Source organism: Protopterus annectens, chromosome 4.part0 (genome assembly GCF_019279795.1).
Source record: "Protopterus annectens isolate FY-2018-M chromosome 4.part0, PAN1.0, whole genome shotgun sequence".
Classification (NCBI taxonomy): domain Eukaryota; kingdom Metazoa; phylum Chordata; order Ceratodontiformes; family Protopteridae; genus Protopterus; species Protopterus annectens.
In genome coordinates, this window is record NC_056733.1 from 662746692 (window position 1) to 662763078 (window position 16387).

The 16387-nt window shown below is 43.5% G+C and overlaps 1 protein-coding gene across 1 annotated transcript in view; it reads right to left on the bottom strand.

Annotated features, from left to right (window-relative positions):
- The window catches only part of SH2B3 (SH2B adaptor protein 3), an 858564-nt gene that overhangs the window by 113437 nt on the left and 728740 nt on the right, over positions 1–16387 (bottom strand). The gene's annotated exons all lie outside the window — the stretch shown is intronic.

The following is a 16387-nucleotide window of genomic DNA, read 5'->3' on the forward strand; positions in this document are numbered from 1 at the left end:
AGAAAACCAAAGTGACCAGTAAAAACCTCTGGGGAGGGCACAAGAAGGAAATGTAAAATCCCCAGAACAGTAGTGCAAACCTCTGCATCACTATGGAGAAATACGGCCTTCCACATGTCATTGCACTGCTTCTCAAATACACCTGCAGACATTTTTTAAATCTGTACATGTATTTAAAAGAAGTACTTTGCGGATTTATGTTACCCCATGGCACCTGTATTGGACAGGTAGAGACAGCTTCAATAATTACACCAAACTGGACATAATGTGACAGCATTGGTTAAAACCACATACAACTTATATGGCAACGATTTAATATTTAGAGACAGCCATTCTGTGATGTAAATACTATGTAAACAATGCTATTTCTTTAAGAGCAGTCAGGTAATGTTATGTATTAGCCAGAGAAGAAGCTCTTCCATGGTGGGTTGCTGGGTTATTATAAGACCAATTATTTTTCTTATTTGCGCCCACTACCAGTCACCAGCCCCCTTCCAGCCAATCTGCCCATTCATTCCCCAATACTGTGTGAGGGTTAATTGTGAGGGGCCATCATTTATGCAGCCATCAGTGGTGGTTCTCCCTCCCCTATGCCCTACATCTTTTATGCACATTTAGTTCATTAGGAAAGGGATATGTAATGAGCTGACCAAGCTGGTTCCACCTTCACTTCCACAAGGGGTGTTGCCTGCAAGCAGCCTGACTGCCCATCTTCAAGAACTGGTGGTGATTTCCCCAGTCTTCATCCAACAAACTACAGTAGCTTGTGTGCTAACCAAGTGTCCACATTTATTTCCCTCTAGGCAGAGTTGAGTGGGCCAGTCTCCTTTATTCCTTTCCTTTTGTCCCTGGTTCCTCTGGTATCTGGATCACTAAATGAAGTCCAGTCATCTGGACTACCCTCTTGACTCTATTCATCTGTGTTATGCAGCCAGGCTTATTATTACACCGATTATGTGATTAATTCTTGTAGAAAATTAGGGTGTTTGTAACCATGGGATTTGCCAAAGTCTCAGGGGGGTAGGCTGACTGTCCCATGTCCCAGAGGACTGAAACTGGAAATTAGAAGTTATGTACTCACCATAACGTTCCATCTGAGTAGGTGTATTCATTTGTCTGCAACCTGTGGGTTATGGATCCGATATCGGATCCGAACCGGCATGGTTTTCCAGCTATGGATCCAAGCTCTCAGCTCCTCCCCTCACCCATAATGCCCTGCTCTACCCTCATGACCTCAGATCGAGTTTGCCAAAGCAACAATACCCTAAAAAGGGTAACAAGGAATATGCAGGAAACTGAAAGGCCAGGGGGATAGGAGGGCGGGATGGTTGCAGACAAATGAATACACCTACTCAGATGGAACGTTATGGTGAGTACATAACTTCTAAATCTGAAGTAGGATATTCATTTGTCTGCAACCTGTGGGACAGAGTCCCCAGCTACCTGAATCTTGGGCGGCCATCATGGAAGGATATTCCGGAGCACCGCGGAGCCAAAGGATGCTCTACCCCTAGATGCAAGATCCAACTTATAGTGGGAAATAAATGTATGAGATGAAGCCCACGTGGCTGCTGCACAAATATCATCTAGAGGAATCCTAGCCTTGAAGGCTGCCGAGGTAGATACTGACCGGGTTGAATGGGCATGAACACCCTCCGGTGCGGGCTTCCTGAAGCTTGATAAGCCAATAAAATGCACTGTGAAATCCAGCGGGACAGAGAAACTTTAGAGATTGGCTTGCCCAAATTGAATTTTGCAAAGGAAATAAACAGCTGGTCGGATTGCCTATGACCAGCTGTCCTGTTCAGATAAAATCTAAGTTGCCTGTGAACATCTAGTGAATGTAGTTTATATTCACCTTTGTTTTCATATTTAGGGAAGAAAACAGGGAGGTTAATGGATTGATTGATGTTTGCTTCAGAAGCGATTTTAGGAAGAAAGGACGGGTTGGTCCTGAGGGAGACACGGTCCGGATGAAATACCAAGTAAGGAGGTTTAGCTGATAAAGCTTGAAGTTCAGAAACTCTCTTGGCTGATGTAATGGCTACCAAAAAGGCTGTCTTGTAGGACAAGAATTTGAGATCCACCGTAGCCGCTGGCTCGAAAGGAGGAGCGGTCAAGGCCTGTAGGACCAAAGAAAGGTCCCAAGGAGGAACTGCTTGTTTTATAGGAGGCCTGAGAAGAAAAGTACCTTTAAGAAATATCTTACACAATTTGGCTGACATAAGAGGATTAGAGTCATGGCCAATGTGATAGTGAGAAATTGCCGCCAGTTGAACTTTGACTGTGGAACTGCTGGCACCATCGTTAAAGAGAGTGGTTAGAAAGTCAAGCACTAAAGGGAGAGGAACCGTGAAGGGATTCAGGCCTCGCTCCGCCCACACAGAGAAACGTTTCCATTTGCTTCGTAAACCTTTCTAGTGGATGGTTTATGAGCCACCACCAAAATAGCCTTTACAGGTGAAGAAATACCCGGAGTCCTTATCAAGAGTGGAACTGGAGCAGCCAAGCGGTCAGCTTCAGGTTGTCCAGGTTCGGAGGAGGAATGCAGGATGGATGGGATATCAGATCCGGATGGGATCTAGAATCCAAGGAGGATTCACCGAGTGAGACCTTAGGAAGGGGAACCAGATCTGTCGAGGCCAGAATGGAGCAATGAGAATCATTCTGCAACCCACCCGAGAGGCTTTCTGAAGAACTTGCAGCATCAGAGGCAAGGGTGGATAGGCATACAGAAGACCGGGTGGCCAAGCATGCACCAGAGCGTCTCTTGGGGTACCTCCGGGAGGAGGTATTAGAGCGAAAAAACTGTCGCACTTGGTGTTTGAGGGAGAAGCAAAAGATCGCATGAAGGGTTCCCCACCGTGCGAATATGCGTTCCGCTACTTGACAATTGAGAGACCACTCGTAAGGGGTCAGAATGGTGCGACTGAGCTTGTCCGCTAGGATGTTGGACCGACCGGAATGTGCGTTGCTATGAGAAAGCGATTGGTGGAGATTGCCCATTCCCAAACTCTCATGGCCTCTCGACAAAGAGGGTAAGACCTTGTTCCCCTTGCTTGTTGATGTAGCAGACAACAGACATATTGTCCGATTGAATCGCAATTGTTCCCAAGGGAAGAAAGTCCTGAAGTGCTAGCAACGCTAAGAGCACTGCTCTCATCTCTAGAACATTGATATGCAGTAAGGTCTCTGAATCGCTCCACGTGCCTTGGACTGTCCGGCCCGCAGTGCCCCCACCCGAGGCGGGAGGCGTCCGTGGTCACCGTGGCGAGAGGGGAGAAGCACAAAATGGGCGACCCTCGTGGAGATCCGGGAGTGGAGCCACCACAAGAGGGACCGCTTGCAAGCCTTGCTGATCGCTATGGGATGATGCATGGGAGAGCAAGGTATGACCACTGTACTAAGAGCGTCCACTGTAGAATGCGCATATTGAGCCTGGCAAGAGGAAGAAGTGCTATAGCCGGGCCATGGACCCTAGAGCCCTCAGGACCAACTCCGCTGGAACAGAACTTGAATGGAGAATGGCCCGCACCTGGAGCTGCAGATTTAGAACTCTGTCCGCAGTGAGGAAGGCTCAGAACTCCTTGTGTCTAGTCTGGCCCCTATGAAATCTAAGAGCTGTGTGGGCCAGGTTGGACTTTTTGTATTTATTGTGATGCCCAGAAATGGAGCAAGATGGAGAAAGGAGTCTCGCCAAGAGAAGTAGATGCCTTGTTGGGCGGTAAGGAGCCAGTCGTCCAGGTAGGGAAAGACCTGCACCCCCTGAAGCCTCAGGTGGGCCGCTACCACTGCTAGTACTTTGGTAAACACCCTGGGGGCTGTGGTGAGACCAAAGGGAAGGACCAGAACTGGTAGTGACTGGCTCCCAGCCGGAAGCGGAGAAACCTCCTGGAGCGCCTGTCCATCAGGATGTGGTAGTACGCGTCCTTGAGATCTATCGAGCACATCCAGTGATTTTCTCCCAAAAGGGGGAGAATAGATTGCAGAGTGACCATTCGGAATTTTTCTTTGGGGACTGCCAGATTCAAGAGAGAGAGGTCTAGGATTGGTCTTAGTTCCCCCGTCTTTTTTGGCACTAAAAAGAATCTGGAGTAGAACCCTGATCCGATCTGGTCTGGGGGAACGGGCTGGATGGCTCTTTTCTTTAGCAGATGGCCAATTTCTGCCAAAGCGGCCTCCCGTTGACCGGGTGGGACGTCTGGGAGGGACTTCAACTTTGGAAGGTGAAGGAAAGGAATGCGATATCCCTGGATATGATTTGGAGAACCCAGCGGTCCGATGTTATGGACTCCCATGCCGCTAGGTGCCCGAACGTCCCCGACTGCCTCCAGAGTAGAGCAGTCGGGCAACCCTCAGGGTTGCTGCGCGGGCCGTTCAGAGAAAGGTTCCCTGGACCCGAAGTTTCTGGGAGCCCCTCTGCCTCTAGTGCGGCGTCCTCCCTGTCCTCCTCTGCCACGGAAGGACTGGTTGTCCGGAGCAGGCTGGGACTGCTGCGACTTCCGGAACCACATCTTCTTCTGACCCTTTTGGTTCCTAGAATAGGGCCTCTGGGGTGCAGAGAAGCGGATTCCGACGGCAGACAGCGTCTTCCCGTCCTTTTCGCTCTGGGTCAACATCTCGCGAACGGTCTTGCCAAACAGAGCAGAACCATCAAAGGGGGCGTTCGCAAACGACGCCTTGAAGGGCTCAGAAAAATCGCAGTGACGGAGCCAGGCCTGACGTCTAGTGACCAGTCCTGTCCCCGCAGCTCTGGCGGCGCCCTCCGTTGCATGGGAGAGTAGCCGCATAGAAGTATTTGTAACTGACCTAAGAGTGGCCATACGGGTGGAGTGCAGAACTCTGTCCTCCTCCGAAATGGACTCAGGGGGGGATGCAGCGTATTCCTTAATAAGATCTCGCTGCATCCGAATAACATGTGCCAAATAGTTCAGCGCCCTTACTGAGAAGGTCGCCGAACTGAACATCCGCTTCCCCAAGCGGTCCATCATCCGAGACTCCTTGCTCGGTGGGTGGACTGAGGGACTCTCCTGAGCCAGTTCCCTCTTTGTGGCCGCCGTCAACATGGCATCTACCGGAGGCCCCTTACTCCAATGGGTCCGGTCGGATGGCGGACTAAGGATCCTATCCGGTCTTTTGGGAATTGGCTCCATGGTGTCCGGTTCCTTCCACGCCCTGGTGGTTATAAGGTCCACCAGGGGGTCGGCAGGGGGGGACACCCAAGAGGTAGACGTGCCCGTTTCAAATGCCTCCAAGAACACGGACTCGTCCGAGGAAGACTTGGGGGCAGACCACCCCCCCCTTATACGGAGCATTTCCATGATGTCTCCAAAGGAGACATCCTCGGGGGGTGACCGTGGGGAGCCTTCCCCTTCCTCCAAGTCCGTGTCTTCTGTGAGAGACTCGGGAGTCAATGTGCCTCCTTTTGCCGTATGCTTGCGAGGAACCTCCTCTGGGGGGCTGTCAGAGCAGTCCTCGCAAGCAGCAATTTGCTCCATAGGAGCAACTTGGGGCACAGAAACGGGCTGTCCCAGGGGCCGGATGGTGGAAGCCTGGCCCAGTGCAGAGGGAGCGCGGGACGGAGCCGAAGCAAGTGCCGGGGCTCCGGAGCCCCTCAACAGAGCCCTCTCCACTACATCAAAGGCCGAAGGGGAGCCGACCTCGACCAAAGGATCCGACAGTCGGCTCCCCTCGATCCGAAGAGTGGATCGGACCGGGCGCCGAAGCACTCGGATCCGAAGGGACAGTGCGCTCCGACACAGACGGCGCCGAAGGAGCACTGATCCCCCCGGATCCGAAGCTCGGATCCAGGCTCCGAGAGATCGGGTCCGACGCACTCGAGGGCAGGGTCGGGTCCGGTACCAAGTACTATCGGCTCCGACCTTCCCGGCTCCGGCTGCACGGCTCCAGTTGCTCTGAACCCGGATAGCGGGTCGGAGAAGGAGCAATAGGCTTAAAAAAGGGTGTTGAGGCAAGAGCACTCCCATCTGCATCTGGGCCTGGATGAACCTTCTCATCATCCGGTCCAGATCAGCATCAGAAAGGCTATGGGTAGATCTCGAAGAGGCTACCGAGGTAGGCCTGGAGTGCCTCCTCGATAGCCTCGACGGAGATCGGGTCTCCTCCTCCTCAGGACCCGGTGAAAAGCACACAGGGGACCGGAGCCGAGAAGGAGGAGACCGAACCGACAACGGAGCCGGGGGAGAAGCCCGCTTGGCTGGCGGGGCCGAAACAGAGGTCTCGGCCCGCCGCTTATGGTGCTTCTCCCTCCGGTCCTTTTTAGCAGCATCCCTCTCCTCTCCGGAAGCGGGAGTTTGAGTCCCAGGAGCAGGAGGGGGTGCCACAGGGGGAACAACTGCAGCCACAGTAGTCCCCGAAGGAGCGGAGGCCGGAGCCGAGTCTGGCGGTAAAAGACCCGCCAAGACCAGCTTGGACCTCCGCTCCCTCAGTGCCCTGGGGTTGAACCCTGCACAAATGGAACAACCAGATGTGAGGTGTTCAACCCCAAGACACTTAACACACCGAGTGTGGCCATCAGCCGGTGAGAGCTTATGGCCACACTCGGAGCATTTCGAAAATATAGATTTAGGCTGGTCAGCCATAATCTATAAAACACTAAAAGTTACAAAAAGTAACCTAAAACAAAAAGACACACAGGCCTACACACACACTCTACGCAACAGCGAGGGGAGGGAATAAAATTTACTTACTTTAACTTAAAATAACTCAAAATACTCTATATTAAAGAGGAACCTAAACTTTCACACAAATTTAGTCAAACAACCAAAAAATTCTCTGTTTTTTACAAGAAAAGAGTTCACTTAGCTGAGAGCTATGTACCCAAATCCAGTCACCAGCGCGGCAAACGAGATCTGAGGTCATGAGGGTAGAGCAGGGCATTATGGGTGAGGGGAGGAGCTGAGAGCTTGGATCCATAGCTGGAAAACCATGCCGGTTCGGATCCGATATCGGATCCATAACCCACAGGTTGCAGACAAATGAATATCCTACTTCAGATCTGTCATTATGCTTCAGTCAGACATGGGGCCTTATCTGTGAGGGGGATTCTCAGGACAGAAGGAAGCGTCCAACTGCTTTGAGTGGGAAGCTCTACAGAAACTGAATAAATCATGGACCTAGAATGGGATGGATTTGATGGTCTGTGGGCTCATTCATAACCTTTAACAATTGTATATTACTCATTACAACTGAGTGATGCCTCCATGTGTTTCTGCACTTATTTATTTATTATTTATTATTTTATTTTATTTTTACTTTGCATTTGTTGACCGGGATAGTCCTACTGGATACATGTCCATTTTCAGTGGAGGCCCAGGGAGAAAAGCTCCAAACTTACACACAGATAAAGACAAGCAAGTTACAGTATATGCACAAACATATTGTATTAACACACAAGTTACAGTCTCACATTTCAATCTTATGAAGAATACAGTTTATATACAGAAATATATACAAATATGTTACAGTTTATTTTGTCAAACCTATAACTGCAGCTTATATACAGAGTATCTGCAAAGATATTACAGTTTCTCTTTTCAAACCTTTTAGTGTAAGAGGTTAGTTGCTTCTTCTTCTTCTTTCGGCTTTTCCCGGTTAGGGGTCGCCACAGCGGATCATCTGTCCGCTCATGATTGGTAGTGGAGTTTTTACAGTGTCGAGTTGCCAGCCCGGCGCCCAACCTTCCACAGAAGGCACACACACACGCACACACTCACACCTAGGGCCAATTTAGAGTGTCCAATCCACCTACTGCATGTCTTTGGGATGTGGGACGAAACCAGAGCACCCGGAGGAAACTCACGCGACCACAGGGAGGACATACAGACTCCGCAGAGAAGGCACCCCAGCCAAGAATCGAACCAGGGAACCTCTTGCGGTGAAGTGACAACGCGAACCGCTGCACCACCGTGGCTGCCCGTAAGAGGTTAGATAAGTTGCTAGCTTTAACAGACTGAACCAAAAGTTTTGTAGTGGAACGAGGAGGCCTGGCGTTTTTGTAGGGATGGATAATGTTTTTAAGGGAGGGCATTTTTTCTGGATGGTTAATAACCTTGAATGCTACAGTAAGTTGATTAAATTGAACTAGCTTGGGGAAATTAGCTTGGGGAGTTCTAGCCAACCTAAGAGGTGTAGGTTTTGACAATGGTGTGTCCTGTAGGGAGGTCCTGTGGCAAACTTGGCAATTTGATTGTAGCAGCTAGAGAGTTTGCTGGGATCAGTTTTGTTCAAGTTAGTGAGTATTGGTGAGGCAAAGAGTAGAGTTGAAAGCAGATGGGTATGGGCAATGGCAGTCCTAGCTAGAGGGGTAAGAAAAGGTTTGTTTTTGTATAGGGAGCCGAGTTTTTTATTAAAGGTTTTAATAGTTTGGTTTACATGCATATCATATTTGAGGCTGTTGCCTATTGTAACACCCAGGAGTTTGGCATACATATCTGGTGAGATTATGGTCACATTGTTAGATGTTACAGTAAATGAAGCTTGAGAGGATTTGCGAGTAGGTAGAAGAGCAATAGCTTTGTTTTTTTAGGGTTTAATATCAGCTGTTGTTTAGAGATCCAGTTTTCCACTGTATTAAAGGTTTTCTGGGTTAAACTAAGGAGATCTGTAGGGGTAGAGGCTGAGCAGATCAGGGTGGAGTCATCGGTATATTGTATACAGGTTGCATCTGGGATTACAGTGTGGAGGTCATTGATAAAGAGGGAGAAAAGAAGGGGACCTAATATGGAGCCTCGAGAGACACCAAGGGTAACTGGGAGAAGGGTGGAGAGTTTGTCCTGCCAAAGGACAGCCTGCTGTCTTCCACTAAGATAAGATTGAAACCATTGTATGGCATGGTTGTTTAGGGATATTTTACTTAGGGTAAGTAAGAGTAGCTGGTGGTTAACCATGTCAAAGGCCATGGAAAGATCGAGAAACAGGGCAGAAGATAGTTTGCTGTTGTTACGGTTGGAATTTATGACATTAGAAAAGGAGAGGAGGGCTGTGGTGGTATTGTGCTGTGGTCTACATCCATGCTGGGAGTTGGCCAGAAGATTATTTTGAATAAGGTAGTGTAAGAGTTGTTTATGGATACACTTTTCCATAATTTTAGCCAGAGGGGAAAGGATAGCTATTGGTCTATGGTTTGACAGTTCAACGGAGCTGCCACCTTTATGGAGTGGTATGACATGGGATATTTTCCAGGTAGAAGGGATAGAGGCTACAGTTATGGTTTTGTTTATCAAAATAGTGACAGAGTATGCTATGACATTAGCAGCTTTTTGCAGGTAGTCTGCAGGGAGGAGGTCAGCTGAAAGGGTGGTTGGTTTGAGTTTTTTAATTAGGGCTCTAATGAGTGAAGTCAGAGCTTTTTGGAAGCTAAAGGAGAAATTGTCACTGGGTTTAAGGGTTTCAGCGTTAGGACACGTGTGTTTAAGTTTTCTAACAAGGGCCAGGATGGTTTCTATGAAAAAACTGTTGAAGGTGTTGGCAACTGGCGATTTTTGGGTAGGGGCTGAGGGGGTTGGAGTAGTGGATTGCCCTGGGTGGAGGCGTTTGTTAATACCTGCCCAGAACTTCTGTGGCTTGTTGTGTTGTTTCTGCTGTAGATGGCAGAAATAGTTTTTTTTTGTCTAGTAATATGGATTTTTTTGTATTATTCCTATATTGTTGAAATTTGAGTTGATCTTGTGGGGTTTTAGAGGAGTGCCAGGTGTTTCAGGCATTATTTCTTTGGATGATCTTTAGCTTGGTTTCTTTAGTGAGCCGCAGGCAATTTTTGTTTTAATTCTAATAGAGCATGCAGGTGCATGGTTGTCAAGGATGGCCAGGAATGTGTTATTAAAGTGTGTTACTGCCTCATCCAGTGGTAGTTGGTTTAGAATTGACCAATTGCATAATTTAAGTTCTTCTAAGAATTTATTAAGGTTGAAGTTTTTATTTCTTATTGTTTTATAGGTGGGTAGATGTAGACATTCAACTTTATGCCTAATAGTATACGTTAAGAAATGATCACTTAGATCTTCAGGGAGAGTACCTGATTTGTACATATGGTGGGGGCTATTATTTAGTATCCAGTCTAGGAGACTATTTATTGGTAGGCTTGCTAACTTATAGCCTACTCACACCTCTAGATTTCAAATATTGTTTGTTCTTATTTGCATTAATAATTCCAAAATTATTACAAAGTATTAAACAATTTCATCTTAAAGCTTACACAGTGACAGACACAACTGTGCTAATATTTGATCTCTGTCTAATGCAGGTAAAGCAATATTAATTGTTCTTATAATATTTATTTATTTATACTGTCAAAAATGTCAAAGTTTTCTAAATATCTCAACAACCAAGTAGAATAGACAGAATGTGTATGAAAGCTCTTAGTTGAATGAATAAATAAAATGCTGCAGACAGTGTGTGTGTAACTTGAGTGGTTGCAGAGATACTGTAAGTTGTTTACAAAACATTACAAACTTAACAGTTACTGTGTTTAATGTGACATATAAAATCCATTTTAACACGTAAATCCTAAGTAACATTATCATTATAAAAAGGTCTGTGCTGAACAGTTTGCAGTTTACACTTCTTTAATATGCCCTACGGTTCCAGACATGTGAATATTTATTTGAAATGTGAGTACATAATTTGATTCTTTCAAAAAGCTTAGGCACCAGCCTTTGGAAGTTGCAGTACAAACTTCCAGAGCTCCACTGGAGGGAATGAGTTAAATGGACTGCTGGACTTTTATTAAACTATTTGCCAACACGTGTGTGTGTGTGTGTGTGTGTGTGTGTGTGTGTGTGTGTGTGTGTGTGTGTGTGTGTCTGTGTGTGTGTGTGTGTGTGTGTCTGTGTGTATTCTATTTAATGCACATATTGTGTGTGTGTGTGTGTGTGTGTGTGTGTGTGTGTGTGTGTGTGTGTGTGTGTGTATTCTATTTAATGCACAAATTGTTGACAGTTTATTTTTTGCTGGCATAACTCATCAAATACATTTATGTTCAAGTATAGGGGTTACAGAAAGGGGCAATATCAAATCTAGCTTTCAAATGAAGAAATGTGCATGTGGTAGTGGTAAAGGGGGGTGAGAGAGTGTGTGTGTTCAAGTACTTGGTGGTTTGGGCTATAGTACAAACAAGTAAAGGGATGGATTTTTTTGTTGTGCATGTGTGGTGTTGTGCAGTGAGTCTATTTGCCATGTTTAGTGGTACTGTTAGGGGCAGGATTAAGTTTAGCACATATGAGTAAGGTGGTGCAGGGAGACAGCACCCTTGCCCACCCTTACTCATATGTGCAAACCGTATAACATTATTTTACTAAAAACCCTTTCCCTAACAGTACCCTATCTCAGGTTTTCTCTGCTTGCTCTGTCTTTAAACTCTATTATTTTTGAAACAGTTCTTCTTGAGAAGCCTCATATTCATTCATTACTTCACTTTAACATCTTATTTTGGCAGTTTTATCAGCTCATCTGAATAGCTACTTAAACATCTTCTCTGTATGCATTTCTCCAATGCTGCACTTATTTTAAACACCTCTGAGTGCATCTGATGTATTTTTCCTCTAAATTACTAGAGGCCACCTCCTGTATTAACACTGAAACCTGGACTGCTTTTTGTGAACACCTACAAAGCTCTTCCCCACCAGTTTTTTCCTTCTTCATTTCTTTTTTGTTTTGTTTTCTCCAGATTTCTTCTTTGCTGACATCCAGGCAGTGTAGTGACTAGCCAGCATCTAAGTTATACCCAAATAATTGTCTTTTGCTGTCTGTTTTCATAAGTTTCTGTTTTCACACTAAGAGAACTCTAATTAGTATGTGACTCAATGTGAAACCATGTTGGAAGTCACCCAGCAACTTCTATGTTTAGGGGGTTTAGTCATAATTTAACAAGAGCCAAAATAGATTATTTGACCATTTTAAGAAAATCTGCAGAATTAGTTATCACTAATGCAGACAAAGGGGGTGAAGTTGTAATATTGAACTGTCAAGCTTATGCCAATGAGGTAGAAAGACAAACGGGTAATTCCCAGTGCAATTTAAATTATCTATGGATTCCACCATCATGTTTAAGGAATAAATCAATGCCCTCCTTGCATACATGGGTAGTACAGGAGGTCATTTCATCTGATTTACAAAAACAGTTAACTGTAGGAAATCCTGTGAACTCAGGAAAAGAGAAAGGCCACTGGGCACACCTCAGGTAGGGGATCTCTCATGGAGCCGATCATTTACTTCTTAGAATTTTGTTTAGACCATTAATTCCATTTACAAGATACTACTGATTTTTTGGGCCAAATGTAAGGGATATATTTGGCACAGAGTTGGTATACACATTCGACATCAGTTTACTATACATATCTATACATCATGCGTTGGTACTTAATACAAATTCGACATTAGTTTTCTATACACCTCTATATATTGCAATGATGGGCTTAAGGCTTTACATTCTAGGTTAGAAAAAAATTATGTTTATACTTTTGAATTTAATTACTTTTTTGGTCCACCTTATAGAACAAGTATTCATCAAAAACGTTTTTCTATACAACTAAATATTACCTACAAATAAAGGGAACAGCAACGGGAACTTGCTTTCAAATCCTTATACATGTCCTAACGGTTAATGAATACAAACATTTTATAAGGTATTTTGATGACTGTTGGCTAACTTGGATGGGCCACTAGCTGGAACTACATCTTTTTTGGAATACTTGAACAATAATGAATCCCATATTCAGTTTACTCTCAAATATGATGTTTCTGCAATGAATTTTTGGGATGTTGAAGTTGTTAAAACTTTTGATGGCTCTGTTCTTACTAGTGATCATAAAAAGCATTTTTTTTTCTTAAAAAAAACCTCCTTACTACTGAGAAACAGCTACCACCCAAGCCACATGAAGTAAAATATTTCTACGTCTCAATTTATAAGACAGATAGATATGTAATGGTAGCAGTAGGTGTGAGAAACAAACTCAAGATCTGGTAAACCATTTTGCTACATGGAGATATGATGAAACTTACATAAGGGATACTAAGTCACAAATGAATGATATATCTAGGAAAATTTATTACAGTATAAGAAGAAAAAGACTAGAGGTACCAGTTGTCCAAGATTTATCTTAGTATTTTAGACCGATCCTTTCAAAATAAAACATATTATCAACAAACACTGGTCTTTATTACTCACAGACAATATCCTAACCTTCATGTTACGTGAATACTGTCCGTTCTGGTATTGCGGAGTAAAAATTTGTGAGAATTTTTTGGTTCTTTTAAGAATGGTCTACATGTTTCAGATACATTTAGTGGTGAACCTGTTGGTTTGCTTTTCATGTGATAATTGTGTACAATGTAAACATATTTTTCAATGTACAGGATTTACTACCACGAATACTCACAAGTTATTTAAAATTAGACAAAATAATTTATTGCACATCTCAATGAAAGATATACATATTGCACTTTGTTGCTGTGGGTCTTTTAATATTAGTCAAACATCCAGAATGAAGGACAGGATTAGCTTACATTTAAGTAATTTAAGATGTCAAAGAGAGAGAGAAATTCACTACTTAGGCAGAGAAATGAACATCCTGGAGCTTAAGATTTCATTTACTGAAACAGACAGAATAGTAGCGAGAGATCTAAATATAGATAAATGGCAGAGATGTTCACATATAAAAGAGAAAAAAATGGATCATAAACACAGGTGCTTTGGACTCAGAATAAATGACCACTTATGAATTAAGTATGGTCATCCAAATAATAAAGCATTATAAGTAATATGTTAAATTCTTTATTTCATATTTATTATATTTGAATGCATACCAGGTTGTTTTATTAATTACATTAAATGTTAAAAATATTTCCCACTTTATTGACACAATCAGAATCCGACTGGTGGCAACAGACCACGTGACATTATGTTTTCTAATTTAAATGTGATTTTTTTGATGAAGTATTTACATAATGACAAAGCCTGGGTTATGAGCAAAACTTGTCTGCTTTTTTTTATCATGTTGGTCTAAGTGGCAATAAAGGAGTCTCCAATTTCTTGCTGCTGGGCTGTTCCTATGGCTTTCTATTGAAATGTCGGCACTCGAAATGCCGTGTGCTACCAAGCCACAAAAAAAAAAAAGAAAAAAAAAAAAGACTGAAAACACATCAGAAGAATAAATTTCAAAAATCACAGTTTTCCTTAAAACTTCTTTTTGCTTGTGTGTTTGTGTGTGTGTGTTTGCGTGGAAGCAAGCCCCTGTACACCCCTCATGTGGCACGCAAACCTCACCAAACTTATACATACCAACTCTGAGATCGCCATGCCTTGAAAAAATGGGAATATTCTGAGAAATGGCCTCTTGGACGTCCATACGTACAGCCATTTAGTCTCCATATTTTCAGATTCATTCTAGCAGTTCCCGACATTTCAGTTACTCGTTCTTTTATACATTTATGTACATACGTGTGTGTGTGTGTGTGTGTGTGTGTGTTAGATCAACTGTTGTAAATGTCATCAGCTTGCCTGCCTACTTAATTTGGTTGACAAGAAAGTTGATCAACACTTACGTGAGACTGCATTAATAACAGCGTTGGGAAATACGCCTGTTCTCTGTTATTGTGTGATCTCAGAATTGGTATACTTAATTAGCAGGGGGACACGTCTTCCTGCAAAAGACATGCTTTTTTTGCTTTCATTCTCTGAGGTTCTGCCATCTAAACTAGTTTGTAAAAACTGGGCAAGGACTGTTTAGCTGACAGTTGTTGTGTTGACGCCATCTGTTGACAGAACAGCTGATTAAAATCGCTAGTGTGAGATTGTTGTAACAGTGAGGATGGGAAATATGCCCTTCCTCCCTCTATTGAATGATCTCAGAGTTGGTATACTGGTATACTTAAGTAGCAGGAGAAGGGGATTGCCTGCAAAAACATTTTTTTGAGTTACATTCTCTGGTTTTTGTGGTATCAGCGAACTGTATTTTGATTGTTGTCCCCCCCTCCCGAAAGACAAGTAGATATTTTGTCTATTGAGTATTTCAAATACATTTATCCATGTAGATATATATATAAAATATGTATGTATATATATATATATATATATATATATATATATATATATATATATATATATATATATATATATATTTATATATATATATACATACACACACGTTTGCACGTACATATCAGACATATACATAAAACTTTCAAAGTGCCACTAGTTACATGTACAGCCCATTACACAACATGCCTGAATACAAAAACAGTTTGCCAAACATAGGTGCAATTGGTTCATTACAGAAATTGCTAAAACTTGTAAACTGCATGGAAAAAATCCATCAAGTATGCTGGCTTGTCTTAGCATTTTATGTGAATATTTTTTTACAACAAAAAAATTATTTAAGATGTTACAAATATGTATCGAAATACTACTGAATATGCAGGGTTTCATTACAAAATCTGTAATTTTAGATCTTAGACAGACAAAATTAAATTTAAGAAAGGCACCATCACTTGTACTTGACAAGCAGTGACATGGTACTGTTTCTAATACACTTCAAAGGTCCAAATCAGTTGGTTCAATGTAAAATGTTGGTCAGCCCTAATGTGCAACCACCACCAAATTGGAGTTTTCAGCTTATTTATTTCTCCATGCATACAACCACCCCCAAAACACAGACACACACACACACACACACACACACACACACACACACACACACACACACACACACACACACACAAACACAAACAAATAATATGGATATAATGCCTCCGATATGGACAGGATATTATTATTGGGATGGAAAGTCACACAATCCATCATTTAGAATCACTGCTAGACCAGATGCCTGCTGAATTCCCAGCTCCAGGGTAGTGCTTTAAACCAAGCTGATCACAAGAGCAAAGGGGCAGCATGCCTCCTGCAGCATGTCAGGAGTTCCCAATGAACAATGTTTTATTCTACAGCCACCTACAAAGCTGTTTGTTTTACTGTGAACAAGTGCTGCATACCACTTCTATCTGTTTAAATATGTTGTACACCATCTCCCAGGTTCTCATACACCGTCTCTATCTCTTCTCAGTCAACATTTTTCTGCTACATATGCAGGGCCACAGTGTCTGACTGGTTAACTGTCTGGCTTATACACAAGTTTACAACAGTTGTCTGTTTACAGCCGCCAAGTATTTTGCTCTACTTCCTGTTGCATAAGCCTTCCATGCAGGAATATTTATTAATTTATTTACTTATTGTAATTTGTTTACTGGGAAAAGTCCGACTGGGAACAGGTGCCCTTTATCAGTGGAAGGCCACGGAGAAAAGCTCCAAGGTATATTTAATGCAATCAGTACTTACAATAACAATTTTTATAATGCAGTTTCAATGAATATG